Genomic DNA, 23,763 nt, shown 5'->3' with positions numbered 1-23,763 from the left:
ACCCTGAAGTAGCTGAGAACCAGGATAGTAATGCACATAACGAAGAGCGCTGAGATGACGTATGGATTCCATCCGTAGGAGTCATCGTCGGAGGAGGAGTGACGCGGTGGCTCCGGTGGAGAAGGTGCCGGAGTTGAGAGTGTAGGCATTGATATATTCAGGTAGGTATGGATTGGATGTGTGGAAATGAAATGCGTAGGAAGAGCTTGTTATAGGAGAGACAAAACAGCTTAGGTTGTTTGTTTTGTAAGAGAGATAGGATCAATGTGGAAAGATGTAATAGAAGTGGTAAATGTTGATTGGATAGTGGAGATTGTGTTTGATGAGTTGCCAGAGGTTTAAGGTACATTTGTCATGGGTTTAGGTCTAAACGAAATCTCAGAATTTAATAAAAATGGTACGTTTTAGCATATTTCTTACTTTACAGTAATGTAGCTGATTGTATTCCAAAACAGGATACAAAAAGAGACCTATATTTAACAACTTCATCTCCTCAAGAAAGTAAAAGCAAAACAATAAAAAGTCCATGACATTTTTTGTTGGTAAATTACACCCATGACCCTCTCAACTTTACTTATTTTTTAAGCTATTACCATCTCATTTCAAAAAGTAATCTAAAAGTCACTTAACTTTACAATTTAGGAATATTCCGGTTACTAAACTTCAATGAACGTTTCACAATAGCCATTGACAACGTCAAAATAAAAAATTCCTAGGATTGATGATATCCTGAGTAACTTTAATTCTTTGATTTTTTTTTTTTTTATTTTGAGGTCATTTAGGTGTTGTTTAGGAGAGAGAAAATGAATTTTTAAAGAGAGAATGATCCAGAAATGGTGATTTTGGAAAGTAATATAATGGTAAATGTCTTTATAAATAACTTTAATCTTGAACATTTTCATTTTGAGGCGTTAGTTAGGGTTTAATGATAATAATATTAGAAAATGTAAAGTTGAGTGACTTTTATGTTACGTTTTGAAGTTTAGTGACTATACTGTGGAAATGAGTAAAGTTCAGTGGTCATGGGTCATGGGTGTAATTTACCCAATTATTTTGTTCAAATTAAATTAAAAGTATAACGTTATAATATATCGTTTGTATACGTGTTACTATTTGATATTGGTGTACGTTATTAAATATTTCTATTTATGAACTCAAGACTTCTCGGAACAATAAATTAAACTGACAAAGCAATCATTACAAAGTCTTAAATTAAGAAACCGAAAAATCTAATAAGAGATAACATGCTTTATTTTGGATTCCGAAAAGATAGTTCATATTGCAACTTTGATTCGCCACAAATTACAATTCGTTTTTTTTTTCCAATTATAATTAACACTTTTTTTTATCAAATTTATTTAAAAGTAACACGTGTCGATGCATTATTCGTAATTATTTTCGTACATGGGATATTTGATAAATATTTCTATTTAAAAGACATGGAAGCATTTAAGACTAGTTCGGAACAATAAAACAAAAACAACTATAATAAGATTTTAAAACAACAAGCTGACAAATCCAGAAAGATATGACGTGCGGTCTTTTGGATTTTCCATATCCCAAAAAAATAGTTCATATTGCGACATGATTCGTCCTAAATTATAGTTCATTTTTCACTTTTTAGGTTATAATTAACATTTTTTTGTTCAAATTAATTTAAAAGTAACACGTGCCAATACATGGTCTAGAATTCTTTTGACACGTCTTAATATTTGATGTCGTTCTACGTCTTTTTATATTTTTATTTATGAAGACAGAGAAGCACTCGAAACTAATGAATAATAAAACAAATAAAGCAATCGTGACAATATTTTAAGACAATAAACTGACAAACCCAAAGTGTTGGGGGATAACATGCCTTATTTTGGACTGTCTTTATCTTAAAAAGATCATCTTGCTACCTTCATTCATCCCATATTTTAATTCATTTTCTTTTTTTTAAAGATATAATTAGCATTTTTTTCAAATGAATTTTAAAGTAATATGTGCTAGTACATCGTTCGTAATCCATTGTAGGAATAGACGATGGAAAAAGGAAAAGCATTATGTGGGAACCCCTTGTATTACAGAAAATGCCACCGAACCCTGCATCGACCGGAGCCCCAAGAGTAGAGACCTTAGGGCTCACCTTCATTTAGCTGGGAAAAAGGAGGTTGCCATCGAAATTCACTCACACGATGTGCTCTAGGAAGTCATTTTATCTTAATTAGACGCTCACTTATATATAAAAGGGTCCTGAAGGAAATAGGCAAACGTTTGGCAGCGGAAATATAAAAATTTTAACCTATTTCCTTTAACCAAGATCCGTTAATCGTTATTTCATATAAAGAGGGATAGAAGGAAATACCTTTTGATGAACTATCTACTGTTGCAAGCGTAGTGCCCTCAACTCTTATTCCGAGTTCACGAGCACAAAACAAAAACACAATTCAAACGAAGTTAGAACTCAACCGTATAATAGCAATCAAGATAGATTGCCTCTAATTAATCAACACAAGATCAAGGAGTAAAAGGAAAGAGATGAAATCAATTGAATCGGAAGCAAGCGGTGAAAGATGATCCACTACATTAGGGGTCGAAATTCTCTCTCTTCGGGATAAGCAGGGGTGGCCGAAATTTACCACTAAGGGGAGTTTATATAGCATCTTCCATCTAAACCCTAGTCAGATAGAATTAGGTTACTGAATAAGAATTTAATTCAGAATAAAACTCTTATTGTTATTATCTATAATTATATCTAAATATAAAGATAATAATAACTTATTAATAGGATAATAATTAGAAGCAATTTAGTCTGAATAAACCTCCTAACTTATTTATCCTATAATTAATTTAATCCATAATCATAATCTAATTATATAATTGTTTAAATTAAATTAATTCCTTTATGTGACATAGCACATAAAATTGCCCCCTTGTTACTGGGCCTTAGTGGACTCAGTTGGGCTTCTGTCAATTAATTAACATCTGTTTCTCTTTTGGGTTCCAAGTCTTATGTGTGACCCATTAGGTTCTTATTGCTTCGAGCCGTATACAACTATTAAATTAATTTCTCAAAATTATATTCAATCTTTGTATAACGGAATGAGTACGCGAACTGTGATTGGCAGATCCGAAACATTCCCCCAGAGCTATAAGAAGACAGGTTGATTCCGTCGTTGACCTTTCCGTATTAGTTATAGTATAATTCGACCCTTCATCAACTACATCCTTAAACAGAATCTTATGACTATGGATAATGTCAAGTCATATATAGCGAGACGTTGTTTTACTTGTACAGGCAGAGTTAACTCCAATTAGATAAGTTAAGTGAAATCTGCATTTCAAGTCTTAAGCTATCACCTTACAAGGATTTAGAGTTAAGTCTTCCACAAGCGATCATTGGACGTATCTCCAATTTATCAGGAGTGACAAATGCTCAATCCAATGTTAACTATCCTGCAATTACTTCCTGTGATATCCAACGTCTGCCGTACACACCCCAGAGTCATCCATGTTATGGATCGTGTTACAACATGATCAAAGCATCACATTCCATAATCCAGAATCACTAATTAACATTCCTTTGAGTCTTAGGATTACTTATACCTATTAATACCAATGAGATGAACATGTGACAAGGATAAATCTACCCATCCTGTTATCTCAAGTCGGGCCCCCAATCCTAATGAACCCCTTTTATTGGATCCATGTAACTGTCCAGATATCTGCATATCTGAAGCTTGTGAGATCAGCTCTCTGTCTCGACAGAAAACATTGTTACGTGCAAGTCTCAACAGTGTTATGTCAATCCCTATTCAAAACATATCACTTGACTTGGGGTGGTTTTAAGTTTATTAGTTTATTATAATGTTTCGTCTCACTTTATGCTTGTATGAACACTTTATAATCACTTTAAATAAACTTAGGGATTTCCTTTTATTAGACTTATTTAGTTCTTTAAAAGATGTTGCCTTTATACAATTATGAAACCATATCTTATTAAAACAAATGACATAAAGAACAATTCATTTACATTAGGTTTATATCCTGGAACAATTGTCTATAGGACACTAAACCCCAATAGGTCCAACTCCCTTCATAAAAGTTCCAATATTCTTCAGAATTTCTGTCTTTACGTTCTTTATTTTTACTCTCTCTAAGACTAGAACTGAATTAGGCGTCAGATTATCTAGCTAAGCCTTTTCCTTTTCCTTGCATGTGTTAGCTCGCATACATCATTCTAGACTATATACTTCTGAATCCTTTGCCCAACATGCCCATATCTCTTTCAAAGGCAGATTCTATAGTTTGTTATCATTGGTGCACTGAGTGCGAAGCTCAGATAGTTGAAAACATAACCCTTTCATCTCTAAACACTGATGTAGTAAACATGAACATAATTAACACAAGTGCAAGAACTTGGGGATTTCCTTCAAACTCAGATAATATAGTTCTTCTTCCCTACCTGGGGTTGATGATATCACCAACACCAAAAGTAGATCTAGGTAGAATGGTGCATCTTCCTCACAAGGAGTTTTGGGAAACATCCTCTGAAATTGATGCTCAAATATTCGTGAGACTCGCAAACGCCATGGCGCCGAAATAGGTTATGTCTTGTCAAGAATGACTTCAGGGATGAGTGGGAGAAATAGAAACCCTCAAACAACCACTCCTTTTGCAAACATTAGATCAACAATCCATTCCAACATCTAGTACCGAACCTTAATAAATAACTCTACTCCATTTGGAGCAATCAAAATCTCACCTAAGCTAATTAGAGAGCTATTTCCAACTGATTCGCCTATTGAGAATCAAAGGAATGGTGTTATTTTTCCCATTTACCATTGAACAAACTACTTGCTTTGTAGGACTAATTAAAGAACCCTAACCCGACTTGCTAACATATGCATCTCATTGTGTACATACAATATGGCTACAAAACTTCAAAATGTAACATAAAAGTCACTCAATTTTACATTTTCTAACATTATACCCACTAAATTTCAATGAACGCCTCACAACGAGTTTCCAGAGGTTTAAGGTACATTTGTCATAGGTTTAGGTGTAAACGAAATCCTGAGAAATTAATGAACATGGTACTTTTAAGCATATTTCTCACTTTACAATGATATAGTTGATTTTGTATTCCAAAACCAGATATTAAAAGCTAGCTAAAATGAAAAAAGTTCATTTCACCAAAAAAGCAAAAGAAAAAGAAAAAGTTCATAACATTTTTTATGGGTAAATTACACCAATGGCCATTGACTTTACTCATTTTTCATGGTATGACCACTAAACTTATAAATGTAACATAAAAGCCACTCAACTTTGCACTTTCTAATATAACCACTAAACTTCAATGAACGCCTCACAATGACAATTGATGATGTCAAAATAAAATTTTTCAAGAATTGATAATATTTTAAGCAACTTTAATTCTACAAAAGTTTGTTTTTAGGTCATTTTAGGTGTTGTTAGGTTAGAAGAGAGAAAATGAATTTTTAGAGAGAGAAATCTCCAAAAAGGCGATTTTGGAAAATAAAAAGAGTAGAGCCATTAGTGTTCACCTTCATCCAGCTAGGAAAAAAGGAGGTTGCCATCGAAATTCGATCACATGATGTGCTCTAGGAAGTCATTTTCTCTTAATTAGATGCTCACTCATATATAAAAAGGTCTAACTCCCTTCATAAAAGTTTCAATATTCTTCAGAACTTCTCTCTCCAAGTTCTCTATTTTTACTCTCTTTAAGACTAGAACTGAATTAGGCATCAAATGATCCCTTATAAGGGATCTAGCTAAGCCTTTTCCTCTTCCTTTTATGTGTTAGCTTGCGTACATCATTCTAGACCATACTTCTGAATCCTTCGCCCAACATGCCCATATCTCTTTCAAAGGTAGATTCTACACTCTGTTCTCATTAGTGCACTGAGTGTCAAGCTGGTAGGGACGTTTTATCCCTACCTTTTGGGATAATTTACAGTTTATTCTTGAGCTAAATAATTAAGTTTAGTGTTTAGTTTTATGCATATTTCAATAAATCAATGAGAAGTAATATAAATAAAATAACTAAATAAATCAAGTAATCTCGAGTTTCACTGGTTGTATTTGTAGGCTCAAGGAATACACGTAAGATGCAATGGACATACAAAAATCACAGAAGTGACGCATCACACGACATGTGAAAGGAATAAAATACTCTTCCACAGTCCCACACGGCGTGCGAGAAGTCAACACGATGTGTGGGTGTGAAGGGGAAAAGAATGACAGTCAAACGAAGACATTTTAGAGCTATTTCATAGTCAACAGGCATTTCACAAGCCGTGTGACTGTCCCACATAGTGTGTGGATGGTCCAAACGGTGTGTGGGGGAGCCTAAAACAGCATTTCGACCGTCGAATTTCACCCAATTTTGACTAGAAGCAAGCCCACACGTCGTGTGGGACCATTTTTCAGCATTTTGAAGTGTGAAACGATCGACACTAGTTGTATTTACAAGCTCAAAGAACGCATATAAGATGCAACAGACAGACAAAAATCATAGAAGTGACGTATAACACGACATGTGAAAGGTAGAAAATCCTCTTCCAGAGTCCCACACAACGTGTGGGAAGTCAAGACGGCGTGTGGGTGTAAAGGGGACAAGAACGACAGTCAAACAAAGACATTTTGGAGCTGTTTCATAGTCAATAGGCATCCCACACGTCGTGTGACTGTCCCACACGGTGTGTGGATGGTCCACATAGCGTGTGGGGAGCCTAAAACAACTTTTCAAACGTCGAATTTCAGCCAGTTTTGACTAGAAGCAAGCCCACACGCCGTGTGGGACCATTTTTCAGCATTTTGAAGTGTGAAATGACCGAAGAAAAATGTAATTATGATTGCGCTCGAGCTTGATTTCTGTATAAATAGGAGTGCTTGGCACTCAATTAGACATTCAATTCATTAGGTATAGTTTACATTCTAGTTTGAGAGAGTTTTGATTCAATTCATATGTAATAAAGTTCCTTACACCTTGAGATCTTGTTGTAATTCTCCTATTCCCTCGATGAAGTTACGTACCATCCTCTTTCCCCAAGCTTGAGGGTTCCACCTCTGAATCCAAAACGATGGGCTTGAGTACGGTTAGCGAGTTCTAATGGCTGATTCTTCTTCCCTTTTTCCTTGTTAACTAGTTTGTACTCTTCTTACGTGCTAAATTCGGTTGTATTCCGTATTTACGCTTTTCATATCAATATTATAGGATTTATGGTTTTCAGTTTCACTATACTTGTTGATGTTTATTCCTTGCTTTGATTCTCATAATTGATTATTGTGTAGGTTGCTTACAAACTCCGAAATCCATTAGGATTCACATAGGTGTTGCCTTACTAGAATTGACAACTCGGAAGCCGTAGGAATTGACAAGCGACGGAGCTTACATGCCCTATTTTCTGAACCTAAGAATTAGAGTCGCCTTAAGAGGGAACCATGACCTAAGAAATGCATGGAGTTGGTCGTTTTGCAAGAGTAAATTGTCACTAGTATATATTCTAAAATATTGTTTATCACGTGTTGTAACTTAACGCAATCTATATCATCCCAAAGGGCTTGAAATGCATGAAAATTGTCTCAGCTAAAGTTTAGGAGTAGTTTATAACTGTTACCAAAACCAACCTAAAGTATTCATCGCCTAGATAACGTATAGAACCGAGTAGTTTAATACTTGTGGGTATAAATCCCGTGGATTCGATACCTAGACTTAACCAGATTTATTACTTGATAACAACGGGGTACACTTATCCCTTAGTTTACGTCGTAGTAGGGATCACCTCGAGTGCAGCACTACTCTTTGACTCATCAGAAGCTCAGATAGTTGAAAACATGACTCTTTCGTCTCTACACATTGACGTAGTAAACATGAACATAATTAACTTAATTCGAAGGATATTCACAATTCCTTTAGTGAGCTAGAATCCTAACTCTTGAAATTTCACCTTGAGTTTACTCAACAAGCTAGTTTCATTCATTAGGTAGATTCATGTAATCAATCACATCAAAACATGTGATTTCTAGGTTGTTGGGTTACTAACCACATTAGTAACTGATATTTGTCGTCTATCAATCCCAACCATATTGCCCATTAGGTTAGAACAACATGAGTTTACTCATCCAATTATTCTATCCTAATTTAAGCATTACCCCATATTCGTGAAAAATAATTTTTCGATAATTCAGGTGTTACCATAAGACCCCGAGCTTGAGTTTACTCAACAACCCAAAGGCCCCCAGTACTGCCGGCTGAATTATAATATTAGGGAGGGGCAACCGATTTTAATAACTTGCTTATTTACTTAACTTTTGATTAGTGAGGGATTTTATTTAAGTCTCATAATCTAACCTAGTCTTGATTTGCTTTAGCACATATCAAACATTCATACATTCAACATTGACAATTATGGACATATCTCTAAGTTTATTCCGTTGAGCCAGAAACGGAATAAAAGGCCACCCTAGGGAAATACTAACTATTACATATTTCTCTTTGGGTCCTCCGTCTTCTCCTTGGCGCCTTGAATTACAACAATATTCAATTTCTAAGAAACTTCAATTTACTTGAAGGGATTTGGATGAGAAGAGAAATACAATAGAGAGTAAGAGAAGGCAGGACACGCAGGTCCTATTTAAAATACCAAAAGACTAAATAACTATTATAGAGGGTCTAATATGTCCATAACGCCAAACATGCAAAAACTCAATTAAATTAAATTTAATTGGTTGATTACATAAACTATTTATGTAATATTTGAGTTAATCAAATTAACAACTTGAATTAATTTACATCCAATTTTAATTATGCATACCTTAATTAATTCGTACAATTCATTTAATGATTTGAATTACTTATATCAAATATTTATGTAAAACAAACTTTTAAATAAATTGGTTTTGATAATCAAAACAAATTATTATATTCTGAAACATATACATATATATATATATATTTAAAACCTGGGCCTGTTTTAAAACAATTTTAAAAACCCGTATCAGTGACTGGGTCGGGCCGATTTAATCGTCCCGACCCAAACGTTAAGGCCGTTGCCCTAGGGCAACAGCCGGCACCGTGGTGTTGCCGCCTTAATGGCAGCAACGTCGCACTGCCGCTGGCAGCAACCAGCAACAGTGGCGCGGGGTGGCTGCCTCGCGGCAGCGACCCCGACGCTACTGTTTTATATTTTTTTTATTTAAAATTATATATATACATATAATTGTTTCAAAACGATTTCAAAACAATTTTTCAGAATATCAGTTTTTATCTTTGAGATTTAATAAAACAAAACGTTTTAATTATCCAACCATAAAACCTTTAATGTTTTGTTTAAACGATTATCAACCGAAACAATTAGGAACTATGCATAATCAGTTTTAATTATCAAGTAATCAAAACTTATTTATCTTTAGATTAATTAAACTAACCGATTAATTAATTAACCTAACAATAAATCTATTCAATCTGATTGAAAAACCATTTTATTTACATATATGAAATAACAGATTAACATAGGCTCTGACACCAATGAAGGAAAATAGACAAGCCTAGGCGCAACGGAATTATAAAATTTTATCTATTTTATCTATTTCCCTTTTCCAAGATCTGTTAATTATTATTTCATATAAAGAGAGATAGAACGAAATACCTTTATGACGATCTATTTACCGTTGCAAACGAAGTGCCCACAACTTCAAAAGAATAGAATCTGTCAACGAATCTGCCCCCTACCCGAACAGACCTTCCAGACCTCCGAATGAAAATCCCAATGGTGAAAAAAATGAAGAATATGTCTAGAAGCTCCTGTCCAAAAATCGTGACGATCCGACAGTTCAATCTTCGGGAATCCGTGAAAATGTGAACTGACCTGATGTAGGAGGAGCAAAACGAATTTCTCCTTTTGTTTGTCTTTTCTTCTTTCATGAGAACAACAAAACAAACAATACAGAAAAGAATAACTAATCAGTAATCAACCTTAATAATAACAATCGCAATGATTGCCTCTAACAGAAATTGATACGAGATCAAAGAGAGAGTAAGAAAGATTGTAATTAGTCGAGATGGTTTCGGAATGGTTCCTCTTGTCTCCTTATTGTGTTGGGCGAAATATGTAGGCTAGGGAGTCTATTTATAGACTTCTCAAAACCCTAATCCTAGTTGTGTTAGGTAATTAATTAATTAGAATCTTATTCGGAATAGGATTCCTAATTAGATAATTAAATAAACACTTTACTATTATCTAAATAATAACTAATTATATCTAGATAATTATTATTAATCAAATTAATAATTAATTAATGTTATGGATAATTAATTAGAGTTTCAATCACATAAAAACTTCTAATTAATATTATCAGATAATCTTTTAATTTAATTCATAATCATAATCAAATTATAATTATTAATCAAATTAATTTATCTCTAATTAATATGTAAATTTCGGCCCATATATAGTGTCTCACTAATTACATTTTCGTCCTCCGATTCCAAGTCCCATATGCGACCCATTAGGTTCTTTATTGCCACTAGCCGTATATATCCTTTGAAATTATTCATCACGATTAATTCCAACATATATATAACGGAATACCGTCGCGATCTGTTACTAGCAGAACCTATGATATTCCCCCAGAGCAATTAAGAAGTCAGGTTGATAACTGACGTTAACCTTTCTGTATTAGGTACAGTATAATACGATCCTTCATCAACTATATCCTGTCGGTCAATTCCTTATAACCATGGAACGTGTCAAGGTTACATATAACGAAGAGTCCGGTTTACTTGTACAGGTTGAATTCACTCTGAAAGATAAGTTAAGTGAAATGTTCATTTCTACTCTTAACTCTATCACCTTGCAAGGATTTCAGTCAATTCACCACAAGCGGCCATTTGGATATATCTCCCACTTATCGGGAGTGACGAATGCTCAATCTGACATTAACTATTCTGCAATTACTTTGTGTGATACCCAACCCTGCTCTCACACACCCCAGGCTCTCACCTGTTGGATCATGCTCGCACAGAATCAAAGTATCAGACTCCATAATCCAGAATCACTAATTAACGAATGTTTGAGTCTGAGGATTAGTTATACCTACTAATACCAATGAGATGAACAGTTGACACATTAGATAAATCAATCCATTCTTTTATCTCAAGTCGGGTCCCAATCCTAATGAACTCCTTCACCGGATCCATGTAACTGTCTAGATATCTGAATATCTAAAGCTTGTGAGATCAGCTTTCTGTCTCGACAGAAAACACTGTTACATGCAAGTCTCAACAGTAATATGCCAACCCCTATAAAATATTACTTGAATTTGGTTTACTTTAAGTCTATTGGTCTATTATAAAGTACAGTCTCACTTTATGCTTGTATGAACACTTTATAACTACTTAAATAAACTTAGGGTTACTTTCTTTATGAAAGATTTGTGCCTTTATATATATAGTTACATTTTAATGCTATATATCTGATTAAACAAATGATTAAATAAACAATTTATTCATTAATATTTATATCCTAAAACAATTGTCTATAGGACATAAACCCCAACAGTAACTCCTTTCTAAACAACTTTAGTTCTTAAACATTTTTATTTTGAGGTCGTTAATAGCCATTTTAAGGTGTTAGCTAGGGTTTAGTGGCCATAATATTAGAAAGTGTAAATCAGAGTGACTTTTATGTTACTTTTGAAGTCTAATAGACATACCATGAAAATGAGTAAAGTTGAATGGCATTCGGTGTAATTTACCCAATTGTTTGTTCAAATTAACTTCAAAGTAAAACGTTGGAATACATCATTCATAATTATTTTGATATGTGTTAATAATTATTTTGATATGTGTTACTATTTGATGACGATCTACGCCATTAAATATTTCTATTTATGAACTTAAGACTCCTCAGAACAATAAATTAAACACACAAAGCAATTCCTACAAAAAAAAAACACACACACACAAAGCAATCACGTCAAAGTTTTAAACTATTAAATCGAAAAATCTAATAAGAGATGATGTGCTTTATTTTGGACTCCAAAAAGATAGTTGATATTGCTATTTTGATCCACTGCAAATGACAACTCATTTTCCTTCATAATTAACACTTTCTGATCAAATTAATTTAAAAGTAACACGTGTCAATGCATCAGTCGTACTTCTTTTCATGCATATGTCTATTTGATGCTGATCTATATTATTTTATAAGTATTTTTATTTATAAAAATATGGAAGCATTTAAGACTAGTTCAGAACAATAAAACAAAAATAACCATGGCAAGATTTTAAGGCTACAAACTGACAATCCAAAAAGATAAAAATGCCTTATTTTGGACTCTCTATATCCCCATAAAATAGTTCATATTGCTACATTGATTCGTCCAAAATTATAGTTTATTTTTCCCTTTTTAGGTTATAATTAACATTTTTGTTCAAATTAATTTAAAAGTAACGTGTGCCTATATATCATAAGAAATTACTTTGATATGTGTCACTATTTGAGATGATCTGTCTTTTATATTTCTATTTATAAAGATAGAGATGAAATAGAGACTAAGGAATAATAAAACAAACAAAGCAATCATGACAATATTTTACAACAAACTAACAAATTCAACAAGAGTGTTAGAGATAACGTGCCTTATTTTGGACCCTCTTTATCCTAAAAAGATCGTATCACTACTGTGAGCATGAATTTTTTTGATCCTTATGATGAGATTATGTTGCCTGTGCACAGTTATTATAGATAGACGTCATATTACATTGTACGGGATCACGAGCTAGAATCTGAGCCACAACACGGGTTGAAAAATCATCTTTCCTCCAAGATGTCACTGATCAGCTACGCACCGTCACTAATTGGCTACGCCTGTTACCGATCGGCAACAAGTCCTTAACTTCCAAAAGCTTAGAACGATTGAAAATACCTCATGTGCCACATTAGTAGTCGACAAATACAAGTGTTGAGGATTGGTGATGAGGACAGTTTTCCAGCAGTTCTTATTTTTAATTTGGGTTTTTTTTTGCCTAAAATCAAAATATAATGGCACAAAACTGCCAGACACAAGGGTTGGAACCTTTTACAAAAGAAGAGAAGTAAGAAAAGAAAGGAAAGGGGAAGAAAAGACATAATTTTGAGTGATTTAGAGTGAACCACATCAAGAAAAAAAACGAAAAACACCGTTTATCATTGAAAATCAAAGAAACATGCATCTCTGTTCTTCTTATTTCTCATTTTGGTATTCTAAAAACTTCAAATATCAAGTTTTAGGTTATGTTCTTGTAATAAACGGATTACAAGTCATTCAAAATACATTAAGAATTGTTTATATTGATTTCTGTCATTGTTCAACTCACTGTACTCGAGTTCAGATTCCAATTTGAGGTGTTGCTCATCTGTGTTCATGAGTCTGCTAATACAACAAACTGGATAACAACCCTAAAGGTAACTTCTGAAGGGTTTAAAAGCCTAATTGTCGAAATTGCAATTTGTTTACTGTATTTGGTTTTATTTTTCTGCCATTGCTAAAGTTTCGAAGCAGAAAACTTGGTTTTTACATAGGGTCACTAATCAGTGACACCCTATAACGGATCGGTGACCACCCGTAGCCGACCATGTTTGGTAAGCTACATATGCAGAAACACATATTTCTGCCTATTCTAAAATTTGGGTTTAGTTCTGTAGCTGTTCATTTTTGGTAAATTTACGTTTTTCTGCTAACATTATATGATATCAAACTTCTTGCAAATGCCACTTTTGATGACACTCCGATGACCTGAGATCACAAAAGATGTCAGAAAAGGGGGTCGTAGTTCCGATGATACAAGTGTTGCTGATTGGTGATGAGGACGGTTTTCCAGCAATTCTTTTTTTTTTTTAATTTGGGTGTTTTTTTTTGCCTAAAATCAAAATATAATGGCACAAAACTGCCAGACACAGGGGTTGGAACCTTTTACAAAAGAAGAGAAGTAAGAAAATAAAGGAAAGGGGAAGAAAAGACATAATTTTGAGTGATTTAGTGTGAACCACATCAAGAAAAAAACGAAAAACACCGTTTATCATTGAAAATCAAAGAAACATGCATCTCTGTTCTTCTGATTTCTCATTTTGGTATTCTAAAAACTTCAAATATCAAGTTTTAGGTTCTGTTCTTGTAATAAACCGATTACAAGTTGTTCAAATTACATTAAGAATTGTTTATATTGATTTCTGTCATTGTTCAACTCACTGTACTCGAGTTCAGATTCCAATTTGAGGTGTTGCTCATCTATGTTCATGAGTCTGCTAATACAACAAACTGGATAACAAACCTAAAGGTAACTTCTGAAGGGTTTAAAAGCCTACATATCGAAATTGCAATTTGTTTACTGTATTTGATTTTATTTTTCTGCAATTACTGAAGTTTCAAAGCAGAAAACTTGGTTTTTGCATAGGGTCACTGATCAGTGACACCCTGTGACGGATCGGTGAACACCCGTAGCCGACCATGTTTGGTCGGCTACATATGCAGAAACACATATTTCTACCCATTTTAAAATTTGGGTTTAGTTCTCTAGCTGTTCATTTTTTATAAATTTACTTTTTTCTGCTAACATTATATGATATCACACTTCTTGCAAATGCCACTTCTGATGACACTCCGATGACCTGAGATCACAAAAGATGTCAGAAAACGGGGTTGTAGTTCTGATGATACAAGGTTTGCTGATTGGTGATGAGGACGGTTTTCCATCAGTTCTTTTTTTTTAATTTGGGTGTTTTTTTTTCCTAAAATCAAAATATAATGGCACAAAACTGCCAGACACAGGGGTTGGAACCTTTTACAAAAGAAAAGAAGTAAGAAAAGAAAGGAAAGGGGAAGAAAAGACACAATTTTGAGTGATTTAGAGTGAACCACATCAAGAAAAAAACGAAAAAACACCGTTTATCATTGAAAATCAAAGAAACATGCATCTCTGTTCTTCTGATTTCTCATTTTGGTATTCTAAAAACTTCAAATATCAAGTTTTAGGTTCTGTTCTTATAATAAACCGATTACAAGTCATTCAAAATACATTAAGAATTATTTTTATTGATTTCTGTCATTGTTCAACTCACTGTACTCGAGTTCAGATTCTAATTTGAGGTGTTGCTCATCTGTGTTCATGAGTCTGCTAATACAACAAACTGGATAACAACCCTAAAGGTAACTTCTGAAGGGTTTAAAAGCATACATATCGAAATTGCAATTTGTTTACTGTATTTGATTTTATTTTTCTGCCATTGCTGAAGTTTCGAAGCAGAAAACTTGGTTTTTGCATAGGGTCCCTGATCAGTGACACCCTGTGACGGATCGGTGTCCACCCGTATCCGACCATGTTTGGTCGGCTACATATGCAGAAACACATATTTCTGCCTATTTTAAAATTTGGGTTTAGTTCTGTAGCTGTTCATTTTTGGTAAATTTACGTTTTTCTGCTAACATTATATGATATCATACTTCTTGCAAACGCCACTTCTGATGACACTCCGATGACCTGAGATCACAAAAGATGTCAGAAAAGGGGGTCGTAGTTCCAATGATACAAGTTTTGCTGATTGGTGATGAGGACGGTTTTCCAGTAGTTTTTTTTTTTAATTTGGGTGTTTTTTTTGCCTAAAATCAAAATATAATGGCACAAAACTGCCAGACACAGGGGTTGGAACCTTTTACAAAAGAAAAGAAGTAAGAAAAGAAAGGAAAGGGGAAGAAAAGACATAATTTTGAGTGATTTAGAGTGAACCACATCAAGAAAAAAACGAAAAACGCCGTTTATCATTGAAAATCAAAGAAACATGCATCTTTGTTCTTCTGATTTCTCATTTCGGTATTCTAAAAACTTCAAATATCAAGTTTTAGGTTCTGTTCTTGTAATAAACCGATTACAAGTTGTTCAAATTACATTAAGAATTGTTTATATTGATTTCTGTCATTGTTCAACTCACTGTACTCGAGTTCAGATTCCAATTTGAGGTGTTGCTCATCTATGTTCATGAGTCTGCTAATACAACAAACTGGATAACAACCCTAAAGGTAACTTCTGAAGGGTTTAAAAGCCTACTTATCGAAATTGCAATTTGTTTACTGTATTTGATTTTATTTTTCTGCAATTACTGAAGTTTCAAAGCAGAAAACTTGGTTTTTGCATAGGGTCACTGATCAGTGACACCCTGTGACGGATCGGTGAACACCCGTAGCCGACCATGTTTGGTCGGCTACATATGCAGAAACACATATTTCTGCCCATTTTAAAATTTGGGTTTAGTTCTCTAGCTGTTCATTTTTTATAAATTTACGTTTTTCTGCTAACATTATATGATATCACACTTCTTGCAAACGCCACTTCTGATGACACTCCGATGACCTGAGATCACAAAAGATGTCAGAAAACGGGGTTGTAGTTCTGATGATACAAGCTTTGCTGATTGGTGATGCGGACGGTTTTCCATCAGTTCTTTTTTTTTAATTTGGGTATTTTTTTTTTGCCTAAAATCAAAATATAATGGCACAAAACTGCCAGACAGAGGGGTTGGAACCTTTTACAAAAGAAAAGAAGTAAGAAAAGAAAGGAAAGGGGAAGAAAAGACATAATTTTGTGTGATTTAGAGTGAACCACATCAAGAAAAAAACAAAAAACGCCGTTTATCATTGAAAATCAAAGAAACATGCATCTTTGTTCTTCTGATTTCTCATTTTGGTATTCTAAAAACTTCAAATATCAAGTTTTAGGTTCTGTTCTTGTAATAAACCGATTACAAGTTGTTCAAATTACATTAAGAATTGTTTATATTGATTTCTGTCATTGTTCAACTCACTGTACTCGAGTTCAGATTCCAATTTGAGGTGTTGCTCATCTATGTTCATGAGTCTGCTAATACAACAAACTGGATAACAACCCTAAAGGTAACTTCTGAAGGGTTTAAAAGCCTACTTATCGAAATTGCAATTTGTTTACTGTATTTGATTTTATTTTTCTGCAATTACTGAAGTTTCAAAGCAGAAAACTTGGTTTTTGCATAGGGTCACTGATCAGTGACACCCTGTGACGGATCGGTGAACACCCGTAGCCGACCATGTTTGGTCGGCTACATATGCAGAAACACATATTTCTACCCATTTTAAAATTTGGGTTTAGTTCTCTAGCTGTTCATTTTTGATAAATTTACGTTTTTCTGCTAACATTATATGATATCACACTTCTTGCAAATGCCACTTCTGATGACACTCCGATGACCTGAGATCACAAAAGATGTCAGAAAACGGGGTTGTAGTTCTGATGATACAAGGTTTGCTGATTGGTGATGAGGACGGTTTTCCATCAGTTCTTTTTTTTAATTTGGGTGTTTTTTTTTCCTAAAATCAAAATATAATGGCACAAAACTGCCAGACACAGGGGTTGGAACCTTTTACAAAAGAAAAGAAGTAAGAAAAGAAAGGAAAGGGGAAGAAAAGACACAATTTTGAGTGATTTAGAGTGAACCACATCAAGAAAAAAACGAAAAAAACACCGTTTATCATTGAAAATCAAAGAAACATGCATCTCTGTTCTTCTGATTTCTCATTTTGGTATTCTAAAAACTTCAAATATCAAGTTTTAGGTTCTGTTCTTGTAATAAACTGATTACATGTCATTCAAAATACATTAAGAATTGTTTATATTGATTTCTGTCATTGTTCAACTCATTGTACTCGAGTTCAAATTCCAATTTGAGGTGTTGCTCATCTATGTTCATGAGTCTGCTAATACAACAAAGTGGATAACAACCCTAAAGGTAACTTCTGAAGGGTTTAAAAGCCTACTTATCGAAATTGCAATTTGTTTACTGTATTTGATTTTATTTTTCTGCCATTACTGAAGTTTCCAAGCAGAAAACTTGGTTTTGCGTAGGGTCACTGATCAGTGACACCCTGTGACGGATCGGTGAACACCCGTAGCCGACCATGTTTGGTCGGCTACATATGCAGAAACACATATTTCTGCCTATTTTAAAATTTGGGTTTAGTTCTGTAGCTGTTCATTTTTGGTAAATTTACGTTTTTCTGCTAACATTATATGATATCACACTTCTTGCAAACGCCACTTATGATGACACTCCGATGACCTGAGATCACAAAAGATGTCAGAAAAGGGGGTCGTAGTTCCGATGAACCCTCTCGGATGCTAAAGTCAGGAGATATTAGAGATAATATCTAGCTAACAAGTAATAAAGAATGAAGTATGGAATATAGTTGAAGTAAGATACATAAGCTTGTAGATGTCTTTGCTATTTATAGATAAAAATAAAGTGTACCTAGACACGTGGCAACACCTGATAGGTCTTTAGACCCTATCTTTCTGTGCCATAGTATATCTGAATATGAGGAGCATGTTTTTGCAATCCAACATGCTCATTGGTCCATGTGTTTCTATAAGCAGCTCCTGAACATAATCTTTGGACGTGAGGTGGCTGAAGCCGTGACTTTGGCCAAGAATAACGCAGTAATGAGCTTTGGTGGAATTGGGCCCATTTGATGACTTCGGATTATACCAGGGCATGACTTCCAAAAGCCCAATTGACTTAGTACCGTATCAAATGTCCCCCCATAGTGCAGTAATGAAATTCTTTTAGGTTTTCATCGATCAGAATGTTAAAGGATATGTCTGGCACTAATGACATCACCTGAAATAATTGCTCAGCTGCCTTCTTTATAAAGTCTTAATGATGGCAGACACGCTTCATTTATCCTAAGATAAATAAACGTTTGGTATGTCTCCTTTCCACCCTCTATAAGTTGAATTTCTTTACTCCAGAACTCATCTTCTTCATCTTATGCACAATCTGCCATTACTGAAAGCTGTAAGTTTCTGGTTTTTTTCCCTTTTCTTCATCTTAAACCTTTTGTTTTCTTTATCGTGTTTGATATGTCTTCCTCCCCAAAGCACGAAACTAAGAAAGTTCAAAGATCACTCCAAACAAATACCTACGTCATTCCTGATGAAATACTAAAAATCTCTAATGATATTACTGAAACCTTAGAAAGCCCCAACGAGACTGCTATTGCTGAGAAAATGGCTAAACCTCAGAAAGTTAACCTTAAAGCCTTCAACCAGCCATCAACTTTATCTGCCTTTCTCATAAACACCTGATGCGAGTAAAAAGAGCAAATTTATGAGGACGATCATTCATGGAAAAGAGCTCCAAAGTCCTAGTTTTCAACCAGAAATGGAAGAAACAGCCAGAAATTACAGCTCAAGCAGGAATCCTCACGAACAACCTTTCAGTAGAACAAAACAGCTTAAAAAACAGCATTTAATGGGTCATTTGGAAGGAGACCGGATAAACGCGCGGGTCGAGCAAGTTACATGAGAGAGAAAGAGAGAAAAACGTGGAAAGCAAGACAGCTTTCCATCTTGCGCCAAGTGTAGGGAGATTGTTTAATTGTCCTTATTTTTACCTTTTTGTGACTTTTTGCCCTTGTAATTAGGGTTGATGTAAGGGGAGTATAAATAGGAGAAGGATGATTGTAATTAGACCTCGGTATGGGCCGGGCTGGGCCTGTCGGGCCTGTGATAAAACCTGATAAGCCCAAGCCTAGCCCAAGCCCACACTAATTAGATTCGGGCTCGGGCCGGGCCAGGCTCGGGCCTAAACAAGGAATCCTAACCCCGCCCACCCAAGCCCATATCTATATTAAAAAAATCAATTAAAATAAAATACTAACTTTTTTTTTAATAAAAAATAATAAACATAATAGTTAATAAGTCTTAGAAAAATATAACAAACTAATAGTCAAGTTTAAAATAAAATTATAACATAACAATAAAAAATAACTATCTAAAATTACAACATAACAATAAAATATAGCTATCTAAAATTTATATAATTAAATTTATAAATATATAAATATAACGGGTCGGGCCGGGCCAGGCCCGCCGGGTATTTACATAGCCCAGGACCGCCCATTTACTAGGCGGGCTTCATCAGGCTTGGGCCGGGCCGGGCCTGGGCTCGGGCCGAGCGGACGGGCTCATCGGCCCATGGCAAGGTCTAATTGTAATAGGTATCTCGGCATTACCGCCACCTCTAGTTTTTATATTCTGTTTTTATTTTCCGTTGTAAAGATGCTTTTGGGAAGAACAAGCTGTTCACTCATGTCAATGAGTGAGTAGTCATTCTGCAGGCCTAGCCAGCCATTTAAACGACGACTATAAGTATCTTTTATTAATGAATGAAGTATGTTTATCCATGATTGAGTGTTATTAGCATGCTTAAAGAATAGATTAAGATCGAGTCTATTTGATAGTTACCGAGGATGACACGACAGTGCTCCGACGTAATGGAAACAGCTAATCGACATATGTCGTAGTGGACGGATATGAAAACTACCACATATTGGGGTTTCTTTATGAATGCTCTCTGTTGCTTAATGCTTGTTCGTATGTTAGCGCAAGGACACTTGGTTAATACTACTTACTTATTATCTTTGGAAAAGGGACACCGGACCTTAGTGACCATAGAGAGAGAGACCCAACTCATGAATATAGATTTATATCATTCAACGATAAAAGTTAGGCACAGTTGTTCGTTAGGCGTATGGCTAGATCTGTACTTGTTTATCTTGGATTCCTTTAGTTTATTTTTCACTAGTTTTTGTTTATGTTAAGATCCCACACATTATTCATCCAAGTTAAGAATCTAACACTTAAGGTAACCTATTCTTCTCACTAAAGACCAATCCCTGTGGAATACGACACTTGGTCTTATCGAATACTACATACGGCCTAGTACACTTGCTAGCGTCCCTATTTCACACACTAAGTTTTTAGCGCCGTTGCCGGGGATTGTTTAAACTTAAGTTTTGAAGAATACGTATGCTTATTGTTAAGCCCAAAATATACTTAATATATCATCAATAATTACATTAGTATTGTTACGAATTTGTGCTAATTATATCTATTTTGAGTACTTTTACTTTCGAATATGTTTCTTTCTTGTAAGGTACCTAAATATTTGGTAAAATCCAAATAGGAACGAAAGAGGTTAAAAACAGAATAAAAACCCTACAAAAGGAATCAAAAACGACAAAGATCAATTACACCAAAACGAGGACAAAAACTTAGTCAGAAACAGAAGAAAATGCCAAATTCTCGGTTGAGGAAACCAAATTCTCGGTAGAGAATTTATGAAGCCGCGACCGAGAATCTCAAATTCTCGGTCGCGACACGCATTTTCCAGTGCCACTTCCTTTCGTCCGAAGACCAATTAATTGCTCCCCCATTCTCGGCCGAGAATTAATTATTCTCGGTAAGTTCAGGAAAACCTGGAGAGCCATTCGCACACTTTCGTTTTCGACAAAACGCGTTCGTTCGGGTGGATAAAGACATATCTTCGCAGAGGATATGTCCCTTCACAACGGACACGGCACTTCAACCACGACTCTTCAACATCTATAAATAAAGAGTTGGTGGAGAGTTGGAGAGATATAGAAGAAAGAGATTAGTATAGATTTAATGCAAAAATTCCGAGTCAAGTGATTCAGAATTTAGATTTCATTTCTGTAAAAAGCAATATGATGTACACACATTGTTTATTCAATAATTACAAACACAGTAGCGTTTAGATTTGTTCATATTAGTTTACATTTTGGTAGAGGCCGACCGCATCCCTATTACGAAGTTACATCGAGAAGATTGAGTAGAGAATCCGCCCCTGAGTCTGACAAACTCTAACGAAACCCAAGGAAAGGATTGACAACCCGTTCACTTGCATGCCGTCGAATGTTTTCATGCTCCTTGTTCTCTATAAACTTGTATCAAATTTATATTTCATCTAATAAAGTCTGTTCCATTCGATAGATTTTTATGCAGCACTTTGGTAAAGGATCCGAAGTGGATGCTAGTGTTTCCATTAAAACGTAGTTAAATTCAAATCTTTACAAGGAAACTTTGTTGAACACTTAGGCAAATTGATATCATCAGTAGAGTATCAATTTGGTTAAGGTAGCGATCTAACCCAACCGTAGGAGGATTGACTGCAGTTCAAAGCCCTAAAATTAGAAGAACCGTCATTTATTTCATTGTTTTAATTTATGCAAAGTTTAAAGTTGTTTTCTTTGCTTAATGCAAACGAATACATTTGTTTACTTTTCTAAAAGAACTGAACGTTCCTGTTTTGTAAATTTATCCCTAAATCAGAAGTATTTTCTAACATTTGTTATACTCTAATCTAATTCTTATTCTAGCAATTTCAAAACCAAATCCAATTTAACGATTTTACATATTATAAACCTTAAAAGTAAATCTAACTGATTCAAAATAAGTTTTTGTTAAAAAGCGTTCCCTGTGGGATCGATATCTTTTATTACTACAAGCATATACCGTGCACTTGCGGAAATCGCTCAACAAGTTGTTGGCGCCGTTGCCGGGGATCGCCAAAATTTTTGACAAAAATTTAGATTTTTCGTATTTTATTTCGAATCTAGGTTTATTTATACTTATTCAAAATTTTATATTTTATTTATTTTAAGTTACTAACATATTTATTTTTCAAATTTTGTTTCGAAGGTAGTTTCTGTTCGTGCAAAATTTCAAGTTCATGCGCAGTTCTCGAAGTTCGGGCACGCCACCAGACCCTATTGACCCAGAAATCAAAAGGACTCTTAAAAAGAACAAGAAAGAAAAGAAAAACAAAAACAAAAACAAAAACAAGACTCCAATAAAAACCAGAGTTACCGAGCCAGATATTATGGCTACACTCATGGATTACGCTAGGCCAGGAGTGGCCGGTGTAACAAACAACATAGTTAGACCCCAAATAAATGCAAATCAATTTGAGATTAAGCCAGCATTGCTTAATATGTTACAAAATAACGTAACATTTTACGGGTTACCTAACGAAAATCCTAACACCCATTTGACAAATTTCTTAGAAATTTGTGACACTTTTAAAATACCAAATGTGACTGCGGAAGCAATCAACCTTCGCCTTTTTCCTTTTACTTTGAAGGATCGAGCCAAAGAGTGGTAAACTGCTATGCCAGCCGCAACATTTGAAACTTGGGAGCAATTAGCCCAAGCATTTTTATCAAAATTTTTTCCTTTAGCAAAAACCGCAAGAGTCATAAAAGAGTTAACATCTTTTTCTCAAAATGATAATGAAACTCTTTATGAGGCTTGGGAACATTTTAAAGAACTTCAACGTTTATGCCCACACCACCAATTGCCCGCTGAACTTTTAATGCAAACATTTTATAATGGATTAAATCCTACAACTAGAGGTTCATTGGATGCTATGTCTGGAGGGTTATTCATGAAGAAAACATCGGCCCAAGCAAGAGAACTTTTGGAGGAAATGGCAATCAACAGCAGTATGTGGCCCACGGAATGTGGACACGTACCAGTGGCGAAACCATCATCCTCAACTACGTCATCAGTTAAAGGTATAGTGAATCTTGATCCAGTTGCGATGTTGCAAGCCCAATTTTCTGCCTTATCGCACAAAATTGATAGGTTTATGGCACCGTGCGATCCTAATGGTAAGCCAATCCAAACTGATGTAGATTATGAAGGGATGAGCGAAATTGAATAGGTAAATTTTGTCCAAGGGCATAATCAAACTAATAACCCTTATTCCAGTACATATAATCCTGGATGGAGAAATCATCCTAACTTTAACTGGAGAGATAATAATAATGCCAATGCTAATCAAAATCGTACCACCAATTATCAAAATCAATCAAGAGATACAATTAGCA

The 23,763-nt window shown here is 34.8% G+C and overlaps 1 non-coding gene across 1 annotated transcript; it reads right to left on the bottom strand.

Annotated features, from left to right (window-relative positions):
- Window positions 1-23,123: 23,123 nt before the first annotated feature.
- LOC136225104 (small nucleolar RNA R71) lies at window positions 23,124-23,230 on the bottom strand. Its single transcript, XR_010686839.1, has one exon. It is a non-coding gene; the product is annotated as a small nucleolar RNA R71 (small nucleolar RNA).
- Between the last annotated feature and the right edge of the window lie 533 nt (window positions 23,231-23,763).

The sequence above is a fragment of the Euphorbia lathyris genome, chromosome 3 (assembly GCF_963576675.1).
Source record: "Euphorbia lathyris chromosome 3, ddEupLath1.1, whole genome shotgun sequence".
Taxonomy (NCBI): domain Eukaryota; kingdom Viridiplantae; phylum Streptophyta; class Magnoliopsida; order Malpighiales; family Euphorbiaceae; genus Euphorbia; species Euphorbia lathyris.
The sequence above is the reverse complement of the archived record's forward strand: the minus strand, read 5'-3'. Positions and strand labels throughout refer to the sequence as shown.